General features: G+C 38.8%; 1 protein-coding gene across 1 annotated transcript in view; it reads left to right on the top strand.

Annotated features, from left to right (window-relative positions):
- The window catches only part of LOC138147548 (janus kinase and microtubule-interacting protein 1), a 200,392-nt gene that overhangs the window by 41,285 nt on the left and 144,942 nt on the right, over positions 1–14,165 (top strand). Inside the window, exon 2 of the mRNA XM_069070057.1 lies at positions 11,485–11,581. The gene's annotated coding sequence lies outside the window, so the exon portion shown is untranslated. The remainder of the gene's footprint in view (positions 1–11,484; positions 11,582–14,165) is intronic.

Genomic DNA, 14,165 nt, shown 5'->3' with positions numbered 1-14,165 from the left:
TATCTATCTATCTATCTATCTATCTATCTATCTATCTATCTATCTATTGATCTATATCCACACTGGACTTTGTATATGGCCAGTGTTTAATAAGCTTTGGATTATTAAACTTAGCTCCACCTTTACTGATATGTCAGATTGAATCTTCTATGGCATATATATTGAATAACCTCATCTAAAGGGAGATCATAGGATCCTTTCAGACTGGAAGGAAATGCTGTATATTCTCTTTTCAGAAGAGAAATAGCTTTGGGTTGACTCAGCAGGAATGGATGTAGGATCCCAAGACTCTGGATTTGTGCTTTTAGAATTTTGAGTCTCTTTTTCTTCACATCTACTACTTATCTGAACCAAGCTAAGTCTTAACAGAGGTAGCCTCCAGACAAAGGTATATGAGTTTCTGATAAGATTGAGAATCTCTGCTTGGTCTGAATGAACTCCTTGAGTATTTTACGTGTAAAATCTTGTGTCTATTATGTAGCACAGTGCCTGGCACATAGTAGATACTTAAGACATGTTTACTGATAGATTAATTGGTTACTTCCATTCTTCAGAATCAATCAGTCCATCAACAAGCATTTATTAAGGACCAATGTTGTGCTAGGTACTCTGGTAGGCACTAGAGAAATAAAGACCAAAATGGAACAATTCCTCACCTCAAGAAGCTTACTTTCTATCTGAACAATCAACATGGACACATGTAAGTAAATCAGAAGATCTATAATTCTGCCAGTGTGAGGGCTCCCTCACCTGATCCATATTGTGGCCTCTCTTTTCTTTAGTAAATGATTTCATGAGTTACTGTGGCCAAAATAGTTCATTCTCTTATGGCCTACTCCACAAAAAGGGTGAATCTTCCTGTACTTAGCCATAGTGGTTGGTGTTCAATACACAATCCATCATGAAAGCCATATTCCAAGCCTTTCTGAGTACACAGGACCTGCTAAAACTTATATTCTGTTATCTTGGATTTTGAAAGCCCAGGTGACCACATAACTAGGATGAGGTATCGAGGAGATCTTTGTGAAGGGTGCAAAATCTTATTTCTCTAAATTAAGTAGAAATCATGGTTGCTTACTTCAGTTTGCTACCCCTAAGAACTGTGATTGTTGCCTTCAAAGCATTTTCTTCCTATTGAGCTAGTTGTGGTTTTAAGAACAACTTTTTTTTTAAGCAAATGCATCAATAGTTCTTCCATGAGAATCCCTGTATTGTGGGGACTCCCCCCCCCCACCAGGTGTGGAGGTGATCCTGCTTTTGTAAAGGCCTTAATAGAGCTTGGTACCTTTCACAGCATATTCCATTGATGTTAGGGGAGTCTGGCCTCTCTATCCAAGCAAATCCCTGACTAACAGTGGTGTGAACCTTACTTTGCTGACTCCACATAGAATTTTTGCGACTCTCATCCTCCCTGCAACTAGAACTAGTAAGTCAGTTGTGTAGGGCCAGGGCAGAGATCAGATGGCAAAATCAGGGTTCATACCTCTATGTTGGTATCTCCCAACTACATTATAAGAATCTAATATCTAAAAAAAAAAAAGAATCTAATGTTTCTTCTAGTACCAGTGTCTGGCACCTAATAGGCACTTGTCATATGTTTGCTGAGTGAATAAACAAATAATAAACATTGTTATCAACAAATATTTATTGAATGCCTACTATGTGTGGACAGTTACATGGTGCTGTGTATAGCACTGGACTTTGAGTCAGGAAAACCTGGGTTTAAATATTGCCTCAGATCCTTTCTAGATGTGACCCTGGACAAATCACTTAACTTCTGTCTGTCTCAGTTTCTTCATTCATAAAATAGGCATAAAAATAATAATTCCTACCTTTGAGGAATGTTGTGAGAACCAAATGAAATAATATTTGTAAAATGCTTTGCAAACCTTAAAAATAATTTAAATGCCACAGGCAACTAAAGACTTATAACACACAGTCCCTCCCCAGAAGTGGCTATAGGTAAGGAGTTGGTGTTGTATAGGCAGGGCTTCTTAAACTTGTCCATTGGAGTTGCATGGCCTGAGGGCATGCACAGAGCAAAGAGTGCATGCTTTGTGTTAAGAACCAAAACTGCAGTGAAGTTGGCCATACAACACAGGCAGGTACTGCCAGAAACACCTAGAATTCATTACTTGTTCGATTCCTAACTAATTTTTGATCGTTGTGCTTTAGAAACCTTTTAGTGTTACCAAATTTTTTTGAGACCCCATATGGGGTCACAGTTTAATAAGTGCTGTCTATGCTCGATGGAGCAAATGCTAAGTACTTCAGGAACTGAGGTGGGTAAAAGGGTCCCTCAGGCTTGGATCAGACCTCAAAGATTTCATGAAGGAAATGGGACTGTCTCTGGTTGATCCAATCTGTTTTTTTTTTTTTAATTGGACTGAGTGCTAAGGAAATACTACTTTTAAGTGACCAGGCCAATTGACACAGTGCTCAATGAAATCAGTATTATCTTGGATCAAACTTGTTTCTATTTTTTAATTTAAAAAGATTTCACCCTCTCTGATGTTATATTACCTTTCTCTCTGACACATTTTTCATTAGTCCTGTCTGCCTACCAGCTGGAAGGAAGGAATTAAGATCCCCTTAGAGTTTCCTTATTATGTCTGATCACCTGGCAGGTGTTAATGATGAGTGATAACAAGGTTTGCATTCTCCTCCTGTCCCTAGGCCCTGTGTGGGGGACATCTCCACTGTTCTTGGTGCACCTGTCATGTTAGGGGAGTGGCACTCTGAAATATGCAGAAGCAAGTTTTCAGTGGGCCAGTGCCTGGAAATTTATGAACGAGAATGGACATGACCTCATTGGCTAGGGCTAAAATCCATTCATTGTAGACAATGGAAAATTTTCATGTGCAATAAATATAAACATAATATATTGACATATTTTACATTGTATTTTAGCCCTTATCAATAGGGCCAGAATTCATCCGTATAGAAGACATAATAGATAATATATAGTCACCATGTGCAATAAATTTACAGACAGTATATTTTACATGTACTATGTAATTTGCTTGCCATTTTCTCAGTGTCAATCTGCACCTTTTATATTTCCCTCTCTTCTCCTATTCTCCACAAGTCCTTATACTGGTCTGCTTGTTGTCCTCTGAACTTGGCATTCTGTTTCCAGATTTTTTGTCTTTCCATCAACTGTACCATAGAGCTAGAATTGGTTTCCTCTTCAGCTCTGTTGCACAGAAAACTTTACCTTCAAAGCTCAGTTTGGTTGTCATCTCTTTAGGAAACCCTGCCAGATCCCTCTAATTGAGCTCTCTCTCTCTAATGATCCCTCCTTACTGTGTCCATGTTGTATCCTTAAAGTTGAATGTAGGCTCTTGAAGGCTTGGACCGGTTTCAGTTGTGCTTTTGTATTCTCTAGTGCTGAATATTTTTTAAGAATAATTGAGCTATTTCCCTGTATATATCTCAATGTGGAAATGGAAACCCCATATCTACTTTCTCTTATCTCAGTACTAATTATGTATTTATTATTGTCTCTGACTTCATAATACACACTTATTTATTTTCATGAAATTTCCCTTCCAGCTCTAGACTGTGCCTAGTTTTAACATTCAATATTCTAAAGCTCTATTCACCTCTAAAATTTTATTTATATATATTTTTTCACATACTTTGGGAAAGACAGGAAGTTGTTTTAATTACTATCATGAAAGAAAACCAACTGAATGGTCCGTACTCATATGTTTGCTTGGTCCCTAAGCTGTTAATAATTTGTGGCCAAAATGGGATCTGGGCAGGAATTGTAGTTGTGTTATAGGGCAGAATTTATTTGCATGCAGAAGCAGTGTGGGAAAACTTGCTGAATGCCTTAGTGCAATCCTTGGCTGAAATCAGGCTGTCATTTATATACACAGCACACTCTGTCCTTTTCCCATTTCAAGAACTTCTTAATAGCCAAAATGTTGCTAAATGAGCCACTTTTGGAATGCTTACAAGTAGTTTAATGAATAGAAATGAAGTAACAATATTTTAATAAGAGCTCTTCAAGAAACCTGAATAATAACCAGGAGCTAAATTATGAGATGAAACCAAGGCTAATAATGTTTAGACATATTAAAATACACACAAGAAAGTAACCATTTTTTCATAGTGTGCCTTTAACTTTTAGGAGACAAAATGATAAAACGAGAAGCAGTTATCAGAAATTTGTTATAAAAATAACTGCTTATGACCATTTCTGTCCTGACAGCATATTGACCCAGTCTCCTAAACTTTTCATAGAGTCGGAGAATTTTTAAAGGTGGAAGGAAGCTTAATCAATAACTAGTCTACTCACAACAAAATGAATTCCCATTTGACTATACTCAATATGTGTTCATTAAGCATCTTCCAAGGACAGGAGACCCCACTACTTCTTGCGGCAGCCCATTTCACTTTTGACTAATCCTAATTGTTAGGAAATTCACCCAGATGCCATGCTGAAATTGACCTTTTTGCAACTTCTACCAGTGCTCCTGTTTTTTTTTTTGTACAAATGAAACAAGTCCAATTCTACTTTGACATTGTGGCCCTTTAAATACTTGGAGATGCCTGCCATGTCTATCTTGACTTCTTTTCTCCAGGCTAAACATCCCTACTTCAGTGAATCCTCCTATGATATGGACTCAAGGCCCTTCTATCCTGGTTGCACTCCTCAGGGCATTTTAACAATTTATCTAGTTTCTTCCTAAACTCTGGCTCTTAGAACTAAACATAAATTTCCAGGTGCCATTTGATAAATAATCATCGCCTTATTCCAGGAAGCTATGATTTTCTTAGTGCATACCAAGATGATATTAGAGGCAGAGAGATAACTCAGTGGATATAGCTCTGGGATTGAAGTCAAGAAGACCTGAGTTCAAGTTCAGCCTCAGACACTACCTGTATGATCCTGGAAGTCACTTAACCTCTGTCTGCCTCAGCTTTTGCATCTGTAAAATGAAGATAATAGTAGCACCTACCTTCTAGGGTAATTGTGAGGATCAAATGTGAAAATATTTGTAAAGAACTTTGCAAACTTTAAAATCCTGTATAAGGTATATTAGGTTTTTTTTTTGAAGCAGAGGGAGATGGAAATCCCCATGGTATCCTGCTGTGTTACACTGAGTTTTAAAGTAAACAAAACCCCAATATTTTTTTTTTGTATAAATTGCTGTTTAGCCATTTTCCTCTATTTTGTACTTCTGGAGCTAATGATTTTATATATCTATCAGACTTCTTTTTATTAGATTTAACCCTATGCTCTAGAATCCAAGGGTCAGCAAGCTATGACCCGTGGACTAAATATGGACCTCTACCTGTTTTTGAACTGCAGTCTGTTTTTGTATATATGTGAGTTAAGAATGATTCAAAAAGTTTTACTGGGCCAAATTTTGCTCTTGAACTGTAGTTTTCCAGGACTTACTGGATTGTCAAGATCTCTTCAGATCCTGATTGTAATCGTGTCCATTGGCGGTGCCATCTAGATTTGGATAGATTACAAATTTGATAAATATTTCATTAATCACAGCAACAACAATGATTATGATGATGGCGATGATGAATTTAATGGTACTTTAAGTTTGCAAAATGCCTTACACATATTTGATTCTCATTTGATAAGTTTTTGGTTTCTCAGGATCCAGCAAATGATGATGATGATGATGATGATAGCAACAACAACTAGGATTTATAGTGTTTTAGGGTTTGCAAAGCACTACAAATATTATATCATTTGATCCTCACAGTATCCCTGGGAGATGAATGCTATTATCACCTCTGATTTTCAGATGAGGAAACTGAGACAGATAGAGGTTAAATGACTTGTTCAGGGTCACAGTAAATAAGTATCTGAAGCAAGAGATGAATCTATACTTTCTTGATTTTGAGTTCATTCCACTATTCTCTACTATAGATATTCTCTATATTCTCTCTCTATAGGTATATATAATATATGATGTATATAATGTATATATAATATATATATATATAATACTATGTTCTCTGCCTATATTCTAAGGTCCCTTTCAGATTTGACATTTTATGGTTTTGAAAACCAATTTTCTAGTTATATTATAATGCTAGACTCTGACCTTCATGGAGTTTGGTCCCTGTCCTGTCCCAGCCAAGAATTTTGGTTTCCATCCTCTTTAGAGGCCACATAGGCCTTCATGATCCTCCTCCTCATGATGCCCCCTGAGTCTGTTATCACCAGCTTGCTTCCAGTTCAGGGTTCCCATGTAACTAGAGCCTTTGACTCTCTATCCTCCCCGATGCCTCCTGGCTGTTTTTTATCTGAGATCTCTAGTCATTGGCAGAACCCAAATGACAGACACACTTGTCTACCATTAGACAGGTAAGTCTGTTCCTGGCACAGCTGTGGGCTCTAACCACTGCCCAGCTCTCAGACTATTAAGTCCTGGCTCTTGTCTCTTTCCACAAGGACACAAATGGTTTATTCAAATTAGGATATACTAGGAGAACAATACAATAGCATGAAATCCTTGAACTTTCTCTTTACCAAGCAGAGAAGGCACTTGATGCCGTCTCCATGATTATATTCTCAGACCTATGACGAAAAGTAGTCCATCTAAGGCTTAAGATCAGTATTCTGACCTGAGTTATCTGACCTTTGTTCCTGTTGGAAATATGTGGGTTAGAACGGATCTCCAAAGTTAGCCAGTGATTCTGTGCTAGAAAGCTGATGCTTGGCATCAGCAAGACATCTCTCTATATTTATATGTTTATATGTATATGCACACACTCATATATGTGTTTGTATATCTACATACACACAAACACATACATATATACATATGTATATGTGTATTGTGTACATGCACACACATGTATATGTATATGTAGATGTATATATGTCTGTCTTTTTGAAGGCTTTTATTTGAATCATAGACTCATAGAAGCCCAGCAAGAAACATCCTAGTGTGGTTTGTCTTTCCTAACCTTTCCTCAAACTGTATTCCTTTTTAAATAAAGCCATTTTAAGCTCTGTGTGGAGTGTGTGCCCTGGTCCACTTTCCTAGAGCCAGGCTGCTACATATCTCCCTTTAGTGTTCTAGATTGAGGAGTTTGGGTGTCTTTTCTCTACTGATATTGGCTTGAGTCCCCACAAGCTGTGTCCCCCACCCCCACCATTTGGGACTAGTGCCCCAGTTTTACTTAAACTCAACACTAGGTAGCTTTTACAAAGAGGTATTTGCTTTAAAGGTATAGCAAAACAAAATATAAATATTTGGGAAAGGGAGAGAATACTCTCCCTTATATCTCCTTAATCTCTGAGGAAAGTAGGCATAAATGTCCTTAGTTTGTACATAATATCAGACCCACCAACTTTGTATCCAAAAGTAGCATTGCTTTACGAGGAGTCTTTGTCTCTGGTCTGGAGGTGTGAATGTCACTTCTTGATTTTTTGGGGGGGCATAAATACAACATTGGTTTCAAACATGAATTCTGGAATACCAGGATTCCTAACTTTTAAAACTTACTCCTTTCACTAGGGAAAGCTAAGTGACACAGTAGATAGAACACTAGACTTGGAATCAGGAAGACTCATCTTCCTGAGTTCAAATATGGCCTCAGACACTTGTTAGTGTCTGGACAAATAACTTAAGCCTGTTTGCCTCGGTTTCCTCATCTGTAAAATGAGCTGGAGAAGGAAATGGTAAACCACTGCAATATCTTTGCCAAGAAAACCCCAAATGGGGTCATGGAGAGTCAGACACAACTGAAAAAATTACTCAAATGACTAGATTTCCTTCACTAGGCTCCATGGGCAGAATCACCAAGGTCTCCTAGGAGGCTGAGGAGATGGCAAGGTAGTCTTTTGAATGACTCCATATCCAGTGAAATAATCTCCTATTCCCGACATGATTAGGTTGGTAAGGATATTTGTGGATGGTTTTTGTCACATGTATGTATGTATTAATTCAACCAGCAGATCTGTAAGTATGCAGTATGTAAGTAACCAGAATTAAAAGCAGAGTGTGATGAATGTGTCAAAAGATGAATATGAACAGGGTAGGTCAGAGGAGGAAGAGAGAGATCATTTATCAACAGAATGTCAGGGTGAGGCAGAAAGATCTATTTGAGCTTCATAGAAGGAAACTCATTAGAGTTGTCCAAAAGTAGAATGGATTGCCTTGGGAAGCGATGAGTTTCCTGTTCCTGAAAGTCTTCAGACAAGACCTGGATAAGTACTTGTTGGAGGGATTAGGATCAGATGGCTCCTGAGTTACTTTCTAGCTCTGGAAATCTATGTTTCTATGAGTCTAAGGTTTTGTGGTTAAGGTGGTACCTGGATTGGTCTTAGAGGTCAGACATGAAAACATGGCTTTTTTTTTCACATGGAAAAACAAATTAGAAGTGTGTGATGGCAAGCACAAAAGATGTCAGGGAGTGGAGTGATAGTGGGGTGCTATACATCATTAGTACAATTGCATCGGTAGAAGTGGTGACTTGTTCTCCTCACACCCTTCTGGCCCATGACTTTGCTCCCTTTCCCTCTTCCATGACCTGCCTAACTTCATCCTCTTGCCTCTCCCCCTTCCCCCAAGGTTATAGACTAGTAGATCATGAGGTATGAGACATCAGGTTACAGTGGTCTTGTAGAATGAAGTAGTACCACTTCTAAATCAATGCCTGGGAAAACCCTAGTCACAGTACCTTAATCATGGCTCTAATTGGACCTTAAGATGTGGGTATGACTTCAACAACTTGGGGTGGGAGGAGCAGGCAGAGGGAATAATAACCTGAAGGAAAGCATGGGCTCTCATGAGGAGTCATGAATAGTCACATAAGGCATTGATACTTAAAGAATAAGCTTCATATATCTGGCAGATCTACCCATGTGAAACATCATATTCCAGGATGATGTTATCTAAATGAGGTGCTGCTGTGCCCTGAGCATTCTCTTGGCCTTAAATGAGAAGACCTGACTTTATTGAGTAAATGATTCCAAGAGTAGACCCTTCTTGTTATAAAGTGGCAGCTTAATAATGACCAGGCCCTGAGGTCCATTTATGTGATACACTGCAGTGCCTGTTGTGTCCTGGAGGAGATAAACAATGCCTGACCTCTTCAAGCTTACGATCTGCCAATATTGGAATCCATGTAGTTAAGTGAGATAGACTTTGCTAACTAAGCTCCTTAGAACAAAGGGCAATGTGAGCTCCAAAGGAAGTTTGCTATTGATGAGATCAGAAAAGCTGTGCTGATCCTGGCTCTTTGCACTGAATTCCTGAGTTGGAAGGGGAGGCCATTTGGTGTAATTTTTACTGGAGCAAATAAATTATTTTAAGAGGTGTTTAAGAAAATCCAATGCAAAAAATAAAGATTTTGTTTTGTTTTGATCAAAGAAATAAAAGAAATTAGAAAGAGATTGCTCTCTGGGAAGGGTGGTTATGTAAGGAGTGTGTGGGGGAAGAATCGGGTTCACTCTTAAATTTGTTGCAGTGGTTGCCAGCAGGCAGCCAAGACTCTGAACTGTTCTCTGCCTTTTTCTCAATACCCCTGTCTTTTGGAGCTATTCCTTAGCTAACGAGACAGAGAGGCTCTTTTTTTTCTTGAAGAGACTTGGGGAACAATGAGTCACCTGTGTTGCCCACAAAAGAAGCCTCTGTGCTTTCTCTCTTTCTCTTTATTTTAGGGCTGAATTGACCAGAAGTGGTGATGATGGTGATGACAATGACAGTTACCATTTTATGTAGTGCACTGAGATTTGCAAAATGCTTTCCATATATTATCTCATTTGATATAGAAGGCCTTCCTAAGGAGAATTCTCTAAAGAGATAGATGAAGGGAATCTGGTTGATCAGTGAGTTTTTCAGATAGAGAAGCACTGTGTTGATGACCAGTAGGATCATAGAGTTCGGAGCTGAAAGGGACCATCAAGACAGTCTTGGTGGCATAACCAATAGAGTTCTAGGCTTGGATATAGGAAGATCTGCCTTCTGTTCTTGGTTCAGACACTGACTTAGCAAGTGGTGTGACCCTGGGCAAATAATTTAACCTCCCTCACCGTTTTCTCACAGGATTGTTGTCAAGATCAATGAGACAATGTGTATAAAGCACTTTACAAACTTGAAAGTGAGATATAAATGTCATTGTTATTATTATCATTCTAACTTTCTCATTATACACATGAGAAAAGTGAGGACCAGAGAATTTCAATGACTTGTCCACAGCCCTACAGCTAGTGAGGAGCAGGGGCAGGATGTGAAGTCAAGTTTTCTGACTCCAAATCTTTTGTGTTTTGAGGTCAAAGTGGATTAGAAGAAGAACTGGAACCATTCCTCTGTTTAGTAGCTCTTGATTAGTATTAAACAGCCTGTTATATTCAGCATGCTGTGTGAAGTACTTGGAAGGAGAGGGATAGGAAGATAAATTATTCTTTGTAAGAGACAACCAAGGAGGAGTCAAAAGAGAAGGGAAAAGGATGTGATTGTTTTGATAGTTAAAAAAAAGCCAACCTTAAGTATAAGGTTAATCTAAGTTGCATGGTCTAGAATTTGTAGGGACCTCACAGGTCACCTAGGCCACCCACCCCTGCTTTTTACAGATGGGAAGGAGGTGTCCAAGGATACAGAGTCAGCAAATGTTTGAGGCAAGATCTGAACCTAGGCCATATAGCTTGATAGCTATCGGAAATCTCTGAGGTCATCTAATATTTTACATTGACATTTTACAGGTGAGGAAAGAGACCTAGAGAAGTGGAAGTGGCTTGTACAAGATTGCACAGATAGTAAGTGAAAGAGTTCGCCCCCTGATATTCTGACACTGAATCTTTCCACTATCCTGTACATCATCACCAAAACCTCTCCAGTGACCTTTTTTCACACTATGCAAACTCTCCCTTTTCCATGGGACAGGTTCCTTGGTTGGTAGATAGGGCATTGGACTTACAGTCAGGGAGACCTGGGTTCAGATCCTACCTTATGACACTTATTAGCCGTATGAGTGTGAGCAAAGCACTTAATTATTCAGGGCCTCAGTTTCCTTATCTGTAAAATGAAGAAGTTGGACCAGATGGCCTTCTAGGTTTCTCCCAGCCCCTAATCTACTTACATTCATTATATGTGCTCTGCTTTTTCCTGCTGATTCCTTAGTATGGTATTTCTTTTATCTTTACTTTAGTATAGAGCTTTAGTCAAAACTAGTCCATGGAGTTGAATCTAGGGTAACTTGTTTGAGTGTGTGCTTAAGCTCTTCCAATTTTTTTTTAACTTTATATAACCAAAGATTTTTCAGCAAAGTCCTGCCGTATTGCATCGCTGCACTAGGGAGGTATCCCTGGTTTCCCCAAAGCTATGCTAGGGGAGTATAAACTCAGTCTGTTTATGATGGGCTGAGAAGGTTCTGAGCACAATTTTGGCAAAGGACCATATGTTTGTTGCTGAAGACCAGACTAGCTAAGTTGAAAAGAAGCTTAGCATAGGACTGGAGACTTGGCCACCAGGTGATTTGTTTTTCTTTTGATCGTAGTGACTCATCAAACCATTTACTAAGGCATGGAATGGTTGCAATGTGCATTGATAGAAGTACATGCCCCGATGAAATTGTGGAAACTTCAAATATTGAGGTAAGTAACTCAAGTGGTATGGTTTTGGCTTTAATCATTGCTGGAGTGAGATGGAAGGGTACTGAATGTGCTGTAAACTCCTGGTTCTTCAGAGAAACCCTAGAAAATCAATGGACTTTTATGTAGTTGAGCTGCGGGTAGGGAAAGGAGTGAATATTGAATACCTGGTGTCCAGTATTAAGGACTACATTTTAGAAATAACTTTGATGAGACAGAAGAGATTTAGAACAGGGTTTCTTAACCTTTTTGTATCATGGACCCTTATGGTGGGCTGGTGAAGCCTATGCATCCCTTCTTGGAATCATGTTGTTAAATGCATGGAATTAAATACATAATATTGCGAAGGAAATCTGTTATATTGAAATACAGTGATACATATATGCATATATATGTGTGTATATATACATATATTATAAATATAATGTCATATCATAATTATCAGACACATTCATGGGTCTCTGGTTAAGAAAGGTGCCAGAGAGTGGTGAAAGGACTCTAAAGTCTAGCATATTAGGCTTGGTTGAAGATACTTGGGATGTTTATCTTAAAACAATGGAGCCTGAGCAAGGGTGGGGGAAGGGGTGTAAGAGTGGTGTTTAAGTTTTTGAAGGGCTATAGTGGAGAATGATGATTCAATTTTCTGCAAGCTGCAATAGGATATGGGTGGGCACCCACTGGCAGAGAGACAGATTTTGGTCTACTATAAGGAAAAAAAAACCAATGCTGATATAGAACTGTCCTACAGTGGAATAGGCTGCTTCAGTAAGTAGTGGATTTTTTTTTTTATCATTGAAGGCATTTAAGAATTGGGCAACCATTTATCAAGGATATTGTAGGAATGAATTCTTACTTAGGTTAGGGTTAAAACAGGTAACATTTGAGGTTCTTTTCAAGTTTTTAAGTTCTAGTATTATATGACTGATTCCTAGGTGTGAGTGCACCTGTTCTTTCACTTGGTTTGATGGGAAGTTTTCTGACAAGGAGACTTACTGTGCATTCATACTGTGCAGCTTCTGGTAATAAATGACTAGGTAATATTAAATGCATGGCAACCTTACAGCTTCAGCAATAGGTCTCCTGAGAAGAGATTGTGGAAGATTTTTTTTTTATCAATTATTGATACCTTACAATGAGACTAGACTGCCATCTTGCACTTATGGCTATTTTTTAATATGGTTGCAGATGCTGAAGTATCCTTAGTATTCTTGCTATTGACCCTCTGCCTAGGATATATAGGAGAGAACTAATTTGAATGACTGGAATGAATAAAAAAAACATTTATTAAACCCTACTATGTGCATTAAATTTTGGGAATAAAATACAAAAAGAAGATAATTCCTGACTTTGACAACCTTACATTCTCATGGGCAAGGACAACATTTATAGAGTGAGGTGTTTTGGTCAGGGAAATCAAAGGGCTGGTGAATTGAGCCATGGAACTCCTTTGATTTGTCCTTTTCAAGAGTGGTAGTTTAGATCTGATTACCTTACCAAAGCAAGAGGTAGAAAGGTGGAGGTGGATGGGCATGCATGCAGTAGCATGTTAGGAGGTAGCCAGGGAGTAGCAGCATGGTAATTCTTGTTCAGGATAGTTATGGCAAATACTCACCAACCAGAACCCCAGGGCTCTAGATGAAGCTGGAGTGCTGATGGGAGGTGTGGGGGTCAGAGAATGGAGGAGGATATATTTCAGGAGAATGCAGGAATGTGAGATAATGTGATAAAGATGACAAGGTACAACTGTGTGTGCATGTGTGCGTGCATGTGTGGTGTGTATGTGTGTGTGTGTGTGTATTTGTAGAGGGTGGGATCTGGATCAGGCTAATTATGAGCATGAGTACAGTTGCAGGAATTCAGGACAGAAGTCTCTAACTCTACACCATTCTCCTTCAATACTGTTAAATGAAGGTCTTGAGCAGCCTTCATAACCTCAGGGCCAGCTGCCAGGGGCAGGATGGAAGTTGAAAGGAATTTACCCACCCCAACTCAAATATTAGGCAAATTGGGGAGGTAGTCCCCAAAGCAGAAGAATGTGGATATAAAAAGACAGATTGAGCATAAGGGATTCTCATATGCTGGTTGAGTGAAGCTGTGCATGTGATTCATAAAAAAGCAATCTGGTGCTACTCCAGTTGCGGAGAAGGTGCTGCTGTTAGTTCAGAATAAAACAAAGACTTTTAGATGGATAGTCCAGTGATGTAGCCATGAAATTTAAGTGGCCTCCAGTCTTTGGGAACACTCTGTGGGTGAACACTGATAAGGATTGCTCAGAGTGAGAAGGCATGGATGGGTTACATTCTCTATTGATAAACGGAATACCTGAATTTCTGAGATCAGAAGTCCTTTGAAGATTTGACAAAAGAATACTGATACATAATTCTAAAGCATGTCCCTCACTCACGAGCCTAGCCACCCTATCAAATGATGAAATGAGTGTAGTTTAGCATGATTTGTTCTTTGTGGACCCATATTAGTTTCGGAGGATCATTTACTGACCCCTCTTCAAAGTTCCTGTAAAAATTCTTTTAAAAAATCCATGTTAGCATTTTATCAGGGATCAATACCAGGTTATCAATGCCTAACA

This window comes from Petaurus breviceps, unplaced genomic scaffold (assembly GCF_028583685.1).
Source record: "Petaurus breviceps papuanus isolate PSGF00001 unplaced genomic scaffold, PetGlider_PUasm1.0 140, whole genome shotgun sequence".
Taxonomy (NCBI): Eukaryota; Metazoa; Chordata; class Mammalia; order Diprotodontia; family Petauridae; genus Petaurus; species Petaurus breviceps.
The sequence above is the reverse complement of the archived record's forward strand: the minus strand, read 5'-3'. Positions and strand labels throughout refer to the sequence as shown.